This window comes from Bradysia coprophila (assembly GCF_014529535.1).
Source record: "Bradysia coprophila strain Holo2 chromosome X unlocalized genomic scaffold, BU_Bcop_v1 contig_38, whole genome shotgun sequence".
Lineage (NCBI taxonomy): Eukaryota > Metazoa > Arthropoda > Insecta > Diptera > Sciaridae > Bradysia > Bradysia coprophila.
Genome location: NW_023503327.1, coordinates 1,656,959 through 1,667,876, shown reverse-complemented (window position 1 = coordinate 1,667,876; position 10,918 = coordinate 1,656,959).

Here is a 10,918-nt window from a genome sequence, read left to right as displayed (position 1 = left end):
CGAATTGACCTAAAATTAAGTAAGTATCATTTTCACCGATTTATATTGATTTTACAAAAATCCAAAATGGCGGCCGACGGCCATTTTGTTAGGAGGTGGAAAGTAGAACGGCTGCTTTACATTCGTTAGTACCTTTCAAACAAAAAAAAATTGAAATTCGGTCAAAGTTTACTCGAGATATTAACAAAAAACACCACCTTCACTGTACGGCCGAGTAGCCACATATAAGCGCACTCCAAGAGACCTAGCTCACGCTCCGGTGAATCGAATTTCATAAACTTTTTTTTTCCCTGATTGGTACGGTCAATACCTATCTAATAAAGCAAAATCCATCTAAATACGTTCAAATTTGGCCAACCTACAAGCAAAAACGGCTTGCCGCCCTGTACCTAGTTCACACCAAGGGGTCTAACTCACGAGTCGGTCATCCAATTTTCATAAACTTTTTTTTTGTCGATCGGTATTGTAAATACATTTCATTTGACGTATCACTTTCAAGTGTAGTGCTTAAATGTCTGGAGATATCGTCGAAAAACAGTTAGGCACTTATTGGGCCCCAGCTCCGGAAGGGTCGACCCAAAATCGCCCATCTTCGAACTTAGCCTCACTATTTTGACTATCTTTCAGGGAAAAAAAAATTTGAAATCGGATTTGATTTACTCAAGATATCGACGTGACAGACGGACGGACAGACAGACGGACGGACGGACGGACGGACGGACAAAATTTTTATTGCGGATTCGTTATCTATGAACATAGGCAAACACTTTGCCCTTACCGTCTGCTTCGAATTCCATCAATTACACACGGCATCGTAATCCTATAAGCCCCTTCGTACTTCGTACGGGGCTAAAAATTTAGGCTCATGGGGCCATAGTAGTCGACTCTGCGTTTTTTTCTTACAAAAACTATATTGTCCTGAAAGTGTTAGACTTTTCTTTGTTAAGACTACGAGTTACTTAAGTTTCTCTGCTCTATAGATAAGCCTCGAATTATATCCCACGCACTATTTAGGCTAAGCAATGTATGGGGATCAGCTGAAAAACAGCTGACACAAATTGCGACACTTATTTTAGAATCGACGACTGTATAAATGAGTCGTCGTTCGATGTTCTCCGTTTATTTTAATGCCGTGTTACGTCCATTCCGGCATTTTTAGACCCGTACGAAGTACTGGGGTCTTATAGGTTTACGCATACGTTTGTAACACGTCGAATTGGACTCCCTGAGTAAGGGGAAACCTATTGTGGTTGTCTAGAGATGCCAAATCCGCGAAAAAAAATGTCCGTCTGTCCGTCTGTCTGTCTGCACGATAACTTGAGTAAAACGCATCCGATTTTGAAAATTCTTTTTTTTCCCGTTTGGTAATGTCAAAAGACAGGCTAAGTTCGAAGATGAGTGATTTTGGATCGACCCCTCCCGAGCTGTGGCCCAATAAGTGCTTCACGGTTTTTCGAAGATATCTCCGGACATTTAAACGTTAAACTTGTAAGTGATACGTCAAATAAAAGGTATTTTCAATACCGATCGACAAAAAAAAAGTTTATGGAAATCGGATGACCGACTCGTGAGTTAGACCCCTTGGTGTGGAACAGGCACAGGGCGGCAAGCAGTTTTTGCTTGTAGGTCGGCCACATTTGAACATATTTCGTCTGTTTTAGCTTTATTAGATAGGTATTGACCGTACCAATCAGGGAAATTTTTTTTTATGAAATTATGTTCTCCGGAGCGTGAGCTAGGTCTCTTGGAGTGAGCTCTTATCTGGCTACTCGGAAGTACAGTGAACGTGGTGTATTTTGACAATATCTCGAGTAAATTTTGACCGAATTTCATGAATTTTTTTTGTTTGAAAGGTATTAACGAATGTAAAGCGTCGGTACTATTTCCGGTCTCCTAACAAAATGGCTGCCGGCGGCCATATTGGATTTTAGTAAAATAGAAATATCTTGGGAAAAATGATACTTAGAGAGTTTCTGTTAACATGGAAATAATTTGTTATGTGTGTGGGGTTTCAGGGATTCCATATACGGACATCTATATATACCTATATACAGCTATATTGAGCTATATACAGGCATATAGAGCTATATAATAGCATATATTTATCTGTGAAATGTTTATTTATAATGAAATATAGGTAAATATAGCGGTATATAGCTGTTTAAATAGGAATTTATGAAATTTGACTTCGTACGGGGCTGTCTATATTGCCTCCGGCAATTTAGTTGTATATGATAACAAGGCAAAGAGTGGATAATGTAAGTGATTTAAAAGGAAGAATAGTTTTTCAGCAGAGAAGAAAATGAAGTAAGAGAAATGAAGAGTTTCACATTAAAGGCTTTTGATACGTATAGGTGTTTCGTACGGGTCGGCGTTAGCTATGTTTTGTGTATGGTTTTAGGTTGTTAAAACGGTTTGCATTGGGACGGTAGTGAAAGGTAAATAGAATTTTTGGAACTTCCTGGAAGTTGCGGGAAACGATTGGTATGTGCATAGTTGTCAAAGTTTTAAATGTGGACTTGTGAGACAAGACCAACACTTTATTTAAAGTTTTGCACGAATGAGGAAATGTTCGGTGCTTTAATGCAAGTTCGAATATCTGCAAAGATAAAATAAATTTCATTTTGTTTCCCCGCAACATATGTATAATGACTGAAGTGCAATAAAATTTATTATTTTTCTTTCTTCTCATTTTTTCCCCTGGATAAACATGGCAATCCGTATAGGTATAATGTGTATGAAATATGCTTAATATAACATAACTTTTCAAAGTCTAAAAGCTAATGGGTTATTCAAACGAAAAGTTGCCAGACATTCTCATCTCTAAGTGGTAATGTTCAACTTTTGCGAGTGCTCTTCAAACAGTTAGATTCACTGTATGATATGGGATATAACTTTTAACAGATGAAAGAGTGCATAATTCATGCATTTTTAATGATTCTAGTGCATGTAAGGTTCTATGTTTTCGAATTGTATGTTTTATTGTTTGCCCCCCTTTCAGTGTTCACAATATTTGCATTCAAATTCAAAGGTCGATTACGATAACAAATTACTAATGCGCCAGAAAACTATAATCTGGCTGGATGCGATTATAATGTTCGACTGAATTGTCGCAATGTTGCTTGATTCAAGTTGCCATGACCTGAAAAACCAGTATAGGTTGATCAAACTGCTGAAATCATTCCAAGGTAAGGAGTATGCAAAAACGTAACGACATTCTGTACATCTGACCTGAAATCGATATATTGCACTAGGGAAGTCAAGGCATTTGAAACCTATTTGACATTGAGGTAAAATGGTCGTACCGCATTGGGGATGCTTAAATAGTACATTACGTCCCTTGTATGGAGCTTTTAAGATAGTCAAGTGTTTAGGTTGCAACGCGTGTGGCGTAGCCAAGAGAAAATATAAAGTTTCAAAATCGTACGTTTTTTTTACTTTCGCCCCTTGTCATCCAAATTCCTATTACTCACTAAATGAGTCTGATTGCCTGTCCCGTCCGAAAGTAAACCATTACATAGCCGTTTGTTCCCATAGTGAAGATGATCCATTTCATGACAATTTTGATTCATTTCAAGTTAATTCCTTCTTGAATGTCAACTTTTGCATGGGACAGGCAATAAACGAGAATTAATTAATTCGTAAACAACTTTGTGATACTCGCAAACTCTCTAGTGTGTTCTTGAACAAATTGCTTCTGTGACATCTATCGAAGCTATTTGCTCAAAACGACACTTTTGCCAAAAAATTGTTCCCACATATAATGAGTACTTTCGAAACATCCAATATAGTCTACTGCCAATGCTCATGGCGTGAGTAATCATGGCCCTACGTTAGTGAAGGGCCGTGACGCAAATTCGTTCACACTGAAAAATTTGACAAAAAATTTTTCCGCAGGACTGAGGAACATGTATACACGAACTTTTTGACGTTCCCCCCTTTGCTCCTACTACCCCCAAAGTATTTTATTCGTAATCGATTTGGCCGAGATATTAAGTTTCAAAACGTGGAAATTCGTATGAAGAAATGGATTTTCATGCATTTTGAAATTGATGAATTTTACCAACCTTTGTTACTTTGTCACTTTGTTGCAACGAAACTTTTGAATTTACCGGCGAATTTGCCTTTCAGGGTATGTTAAGGACGTAATTCTAAGAAACTAATTTGAAGAAATTTTTATAAAAGATTATAATTTCGGAGCTATGAGCGTGGTAAGCTATTGAGCTATAGAACCCATAACTCAGAAATTGTCGTAGATAGAAAGTTAGTTTAAAAGACAAATTTATAGAGTTTCAGATTTCATTCGACACGTGTTTCATGGTTTTCCTAAAAAGTCGTCTATTCGGGAGCTGTGAGCGTTTTAAGTGCAAGCTATGTCAGCCATAACTCGGTAAATACGGCAGATAGATTCTAGTCGATGAGTGTTTCATTGTTTCCCTAAAAAGTCACGTATTTGGGAGCTATGAGCGTTTTGAGTGCGTCAAATTTTCGATATTCGTCAATTTTCGATTTCAGCCAATTTTCGATTTTCATCAAAGTTTTTATTTTCGTCAAATTTTCGAATTTTGTCAAATTTTTGAATTTCGTAAAATTTTCGATTTTCGTCAAATGAAAGCTGGAAGGTTCAGATCAGAGAGAAAGTTATACAGTTTTGTAAGAAGAATATTTTCGTTCAAACTGCACAATATGATTGTCTATTATCTGCGACCAAATTCTAAAAAATCACAACTTACAAAAGAGCTGATATCGTCCAAAACCACTTACAGTGGAGGTGTGACGCAAGTCCTGTTATTCACTTACAAAAGAACTGATATCGGTGTAGGTGACGCTTACAGATTCGACACGCAAAAAGATATGCGTCACAAATGGCAGCTGATGAGGAAAGTACGCGAAAATTTTATCAACCAAAATCTCACCAGAAAAATTTTAGGAAGAAAAACAAAAACAAATTTGCGTCAAAAAGTGGCAGATGTTGAGGAAGAAAAATTTTTAAAATTGTGAAATATATTGATTTAAAGAATGGAATTCAAACGGAAGAAAGCCGAATCATCTGCCACGTTTTGACGCAAATTTTTAGCCCCGTGCGAAGTACAAAGGGGCTTATAGGATTACGATGCCGTGTGTAATTGATGGAATTCGAAGCAGACGGTAAGGGCAAAGTGTTTGCCTATGTTCATAGATGACGAATCCGCAATAAAAATTTTGTCTGTCCGTCTGTCCGTCACGTCGATATATTGAGTAAATCAAATCCGATTTCAAAAAAATTTTTTTTCCCTGAAAGATAGTCAAAATAGTGAGGCTAAGTTCGAAGATGGGCATATTTAGGTCGGCCCTTCGTGAGTTAGGGCCGCCTAAGTGCTTTAAGGTCTTTTGGGGATATTTACGGCAAAAAAAACGTTGGAAATGTAAATGAAACGGCAAAAGATAGGTAATGTTGATACCGATCCAGGAAAAAAAAGTTTATTAAAATCGGGTGAATGGCCCGTGAGTTAGGGCCCTAGAAGTGAAAGGCTACTCGGCCCTAAGTGTATTTTGCATATAACTCGAGTAAATTTCATCCTTTTTTCGTGATTTTTGTTTCATTTGAAAGGTAATCGAAGCCCGAATATAATGTGGCGAAGAACGTTTTAAATTTGGGTCCTTGGACTGAGGCCGCTCCTCGGCCCTAAGTGTATTTTGCATATAACTCGAGTAAATTTGATCCGATTTTCCTAATTTTTGTTTCATTTGAAAAGTAATCGAACGAGGAATAGAATGTTGTCGAAAAAAAATTAAATTTGGGTCCTTGGACTAAGGCCGCTACTCGGCCCTAAGTGTGTTTTGCATATAACTCGAGTAAATTTGATCCGATTTTCCTAAATTTTGTTTCATTTGAAAGGTAATCGAACACCAAATACGACTAAGCCCGCTACACGGCCCTAAGTGTATTTTGCATATATCTCGAGTAAATTTCGTCCGATTTTCCTAATTTTTGTTTCATTTGGAAGGTAATTGAAGGCCGAATATAATGATGTTGAAAAAAAATTAAATTTGGGTCGTTGGACTAAGGCCGTAACTAGGCCTTAGGCCTCTCAATAAATTAAAATTTTAGGTCAACTTGAAATTTGTGTTACATTTGAAAGGAACGTCGTACGGGGCATCGTAATTGCGCTATGCGCAATTTGTAAGATGTACACATTTCATAATAATTTGACTTCAACTAGGGTGACAGACGCACTAGGGTCACGTGCGCAATAGATGTACGGGTTCGTACGGGGCTCAGTCGCAGCAAACGCTCCGACTGTTCTGACGGCTCGTTTTTAAGTGGCTTTGGGTGATAGTACATTACATCTTTGTTTGGAGATTTTTATATTGCCGAGAGGGAGGTTCGTAGCCAGAGCCGAAGGAGAAAATGAAAATTATCATTATAAAAATTTCATCTTCGCAGATTGTTGCAAGTAAATTTTTTTTACATACGACAAGGACGAGGACATTTTAAAAAATTTCTGAAGCTTTCCCTGTACAAGTTTCGTAATATTTCATCACTATACTGGAAAGGAGATAAAATCAGTCTTTCCTTACAGGGAAGGTAACTTCATTGCCCCATTGCTGCACCTCAATCTATTTGGAAAATAAAACACATTTCTCTCAAGCATCAATATTTAATAAATAAAAAATAAAAAAACAAAAACAAAAAAATGTAAATAAATTACTGAAATTCCTTTCTGAATGCGATTTCATTGTGCCCGTCCAGTGAAAAGGATTATAGTTTTTCTGTGTAGTATATATGGCTTATAAAATGTGAATGATCATCGCTCACATTCATACAGAAAAAAAATTAAACTTTTATAATACATCATAACGATGAATACATTTTTAATTAACAGACATTCGTACGTATTCCGTAGTCCAGTTTTGCCGTTTCCATGAATTTTATGGACGAGTGGATAGAGAGCGGTACCATGTAGAGTAGAAAAATATTTTCAAATAAAAATTTAAGAGGATTTTTCAGTGAGTTTGGTGAAAAGTAATTATAGAAAACCCTAGAAACATTTTCATTTACAAATTTATTTTGTTTCATTACAATATTTCCTATTACTCTCTACTATCCACGAATTCATTAGCATTCAGTCATTATTTTATTTTTTATGTTTTTCAACGATATGAATGCAGACAACAAGCGTCGTATTGAATTATCAGTGGGTTGAAAGAGTAGATAATCAGTGTATGGTCGATATGACGCACATTTACGTGTATGCAACGGATTTTGAAAAGTTTTTCTTTTGAAATACCTATGGTTCATCAGCATCAACACTCTCATGAACATTTTTTAATTTATCAAATTACAGTAAACGTCAGCGAAATTTAGACATGAATTTGCTTCCGCAATTTTTCAGCTAGTCGACTCTTTCTAATATTCGGAATAGGTTGACAATGGTCGACCGCAATCGCATTGACACTGACCTGAAAAATCAGGTTCAGTCCGGGTATTAAAAAAAAATATTTGTCCTGACCTGAAGTTTACTTTTATTTTGCTTATGATTCGCTAGACTTGTACAGGGCAACAAGGTATGACTAGCCACTTGTGGTTAGTTGTTTCTTTGCCACGGTCGCCATGGCCTGATGAGATGTTGCCAAAAGAAATTCTTTAAAACCTTTGAAGAATCATGATATTGCATTTCGTCTCTCAGATCGAAACAGTGGCAGACACCACTGTCGCAAATTATAAAAAGTTTTACCAAATTATATAAAACTCAACACTAAACAACGCAGATCCAACAACATTATCGCGCCAAACGTCACGGATGCAACATAACAAATCTTATATTCACCCGAAACTTTGGATCCGCTTGCTATTCCCTGAGGACTTGCGTTACCTCAGTATGTGTTATGTATCTTGGGTTTTACCACCACCGCGCACTTGATAGTAGTAATTCAATGAGACTGACGAGCTCTTAAGAGTAACACATTCCGATTAAACCGAAGCGGAAAATCGAACTCGCGAAGAACTTTACGTTGTCATTACTTTCTTATTGTATTGTCTTATTAGTGAAAGGTTTTGAGGTATTCTTTTGAAAAACAACCTACCAAAATCGGACACATTTTCCAGTGGACTTTTTTATATGTGCATAAAAAGGTATTCGATCCTAGAAGCCAAAACGTCTTTCAAAAAAATTCTCCGAAGTTTGTGTGGCTGGTGAAAGGTGATCAAAAACCGAAAACTTGCACTTTTCTTACAAAAATTTCTCCAGTTACACGAACCGTACAGGGTCGTGTGGGGTGTCATTAGAAAGGTAATCACACGTACTATTGAGCCGAATAAGGACTTATTGTGTTTAAAATTCATCGACACTGAAATATGTGCAGTTAAAGTTTTCAACCGAAGACTTACACTGTTCTTACTGAAATTTCTCGAGGTACACAAAACGTACACGGTCGTGTAGGGTATCATTTGACAGGTAATTTAATGTGCTTTTGGGTGTTAAATAAGGTCTTATGTGGTTTGGATGCATCTACGATGAAATAGAAGTTGAAATGTTTAGGTGTACACATTTCATCATAGATGCATCCAAACTTCATCAGACCCTATTTGGCCCAAAATCACATTAAATTACCTGTCAAATGACACCCTACACGACCATGTACATTTTGTGTACCTCGAGAAAAATTCAGTAAGAACGCAAGTTTTTGATCACTTTTCAACAGCCACACAAACTTCGAAGAATTTTTAGCCCCGTACGAAGTACTGGGGGCTTATAAGATTAATATGCCGTTTGTAACACGTCGAATTGGAAGCAGACAGTAAGGGCAAAGCTTTTGGTTATGTTCATAGATGACGAATCCGCAATAAAAAAAATGTCCGTCCGTCCGTCCGTCCGTCCGTGACCCCTCTAGCTTGAGCTCGAAAACGGCCTTTCCAGAGCTAGGGCCCTATAGGTGTTTTTCAGTCTTTCGACGATATCTACCGAAATACGCACGTAATAGCTGCTTGTGATATATCAAATGAAAGGTATTGACGAGTAGAACAAAGTTGCTGAACATTGTTTTTGTGTAGGATGCAGGATGTAGGATGTAGGAGCTTGTTGGGAGGGCTCAAAGGTCGTTACTCGGCCCTAAGTGTTTTTTCCACATAAATCGAGTAAATCTCATCCGATTTTGCCAGATTTAGTTTTTTATGGAAGGTAATTGAATACCGAAAAGAACGTGGCGAAAAAAGTTTCAAATTTGGGCCCTTGGACTAAGGCCGCTACTCGGCCCTAAGTGTTTTTTGCACATAAATCGAGTAAATCTCATCCGATTTTGCTAGATTTTGTTTTATTTGAGAGATAATTGAATACCGAATAGAATGATGGCAAAAAATGTTTCAAATTTGGGCCCTTGGACTAAGGCCGCTACTCGGCCCTAAGTGTTTTTTGCGCATAAATCGAGTAAATCTCATCCGATTTTGCTAGATTTTGTTTCATTTGAGAGATAGTTGAATGCCGAATAGAATGATGGCAAAAAAAGTTTCAAATTTGGGCCCTTGGACTAAGGCCGCTACTCGGCCCTAAGTGTTTTTTGCACATAAATCGAGTAAATCTCATACGATTTTGCTAGATTTAGTTTTTTATGGAAGGTAATTGAATACCGAAAAGAACGTGGCGAAAAAAGTTTAAAATTTGGTCCCTTGGACTAAGGCCGCTACTCGGCCCTAAGTGTTTTTTGCACATAAATCGAGTAAATCTCATCCGATTTTGCTAGATTTAGTTTTTTATGGAAGGTAATTGAATACCGAAAAGAACGTGGCGAAAAATTTTTCAAATTTGGGCCCTTGGACTAAGGCCGCTACTCGGCCCTAAGTGTTTTTTGCACATAAATCGAGTAAATCTCATCCGATTTTGCTAGTTTTTGTTTCATTTGAGAGATAATTGAATGCCGAATAGAATGATGGCAAAAAAAGTTTCAAATTTGCGCCCTTGGACTAAGGCCGCTACTCGGCCCTAAGTGCTTTTTGCACATAAATCGAGTAAATCTCAACCGATTTTGCTAGTTTTTGTTTTATTTGAGAGGTAATTGAATACCCAATGGAAAGTTGGCAAAAAATTTTGGGTTTCTAAAATAATGTCGTAAATTGTTGGTTTTATTTGAGAGGTACTTCGTACGGGCTTTCGTAATTGCGCTATGCGCAATTTTAAAAATGAACACTTTCAGTAAATTTGACCATGCCCAACTTGACTTTCATTTTGGTAACAGACGCATTAGAGGGTTGTAGACGTATTAGGGTTCCGGGCGTATTACGGCTACGGACGTATTATGGTTACGGACGAAATAGGATTACGGATCGTACGGGGCTAAGTCGCAGCAAACGCTCCGACTGTTCTGATGCCTTGTTTTGAAAGCGGTTTTGGCTTCTAGGGTCGAATGCCTTTCTAGGCACTTATAAAAAAGTCCACTGGAAAATGCATCCGATTTCGGTAGGCTGTTTTTCAAAAGAATCCCTCTTAACGTTTCCTGCAACTCTTAGTGCCTCATAAGATTCCACGTTCGATCAGCAAATAATGCAAGTATGTTGCGACAATTTAATATACGTCATTTAGGTCAAACAAATGTGATTGCAATATGTTAATCAAACAGTTTCTCACCCGACGCAATGCACCCATTTCACATCCACACACAGAATATCATTATCATCAAACGCTTTTGATAAAGTTAGTTGGATTATTTTTGCACATGACTTTGATGAAAATGTTGTGCAAAGTGTTGCTTTCCAGTAAAAACGTCAATTTAAAGTTACAGGAAAACCACATTCGATTTTACTCAGTATATTACACGATCCATGTCCTCTTGCCAAGTTTGCTTAAAAAAGTCTTTGCAAAGAAAATTCGACACATAAACGATAGTGGAAAAGTGAGGAAAACTTGGAAAATAACGTAACAGGTCGTGTAGAGCATCGGATAAG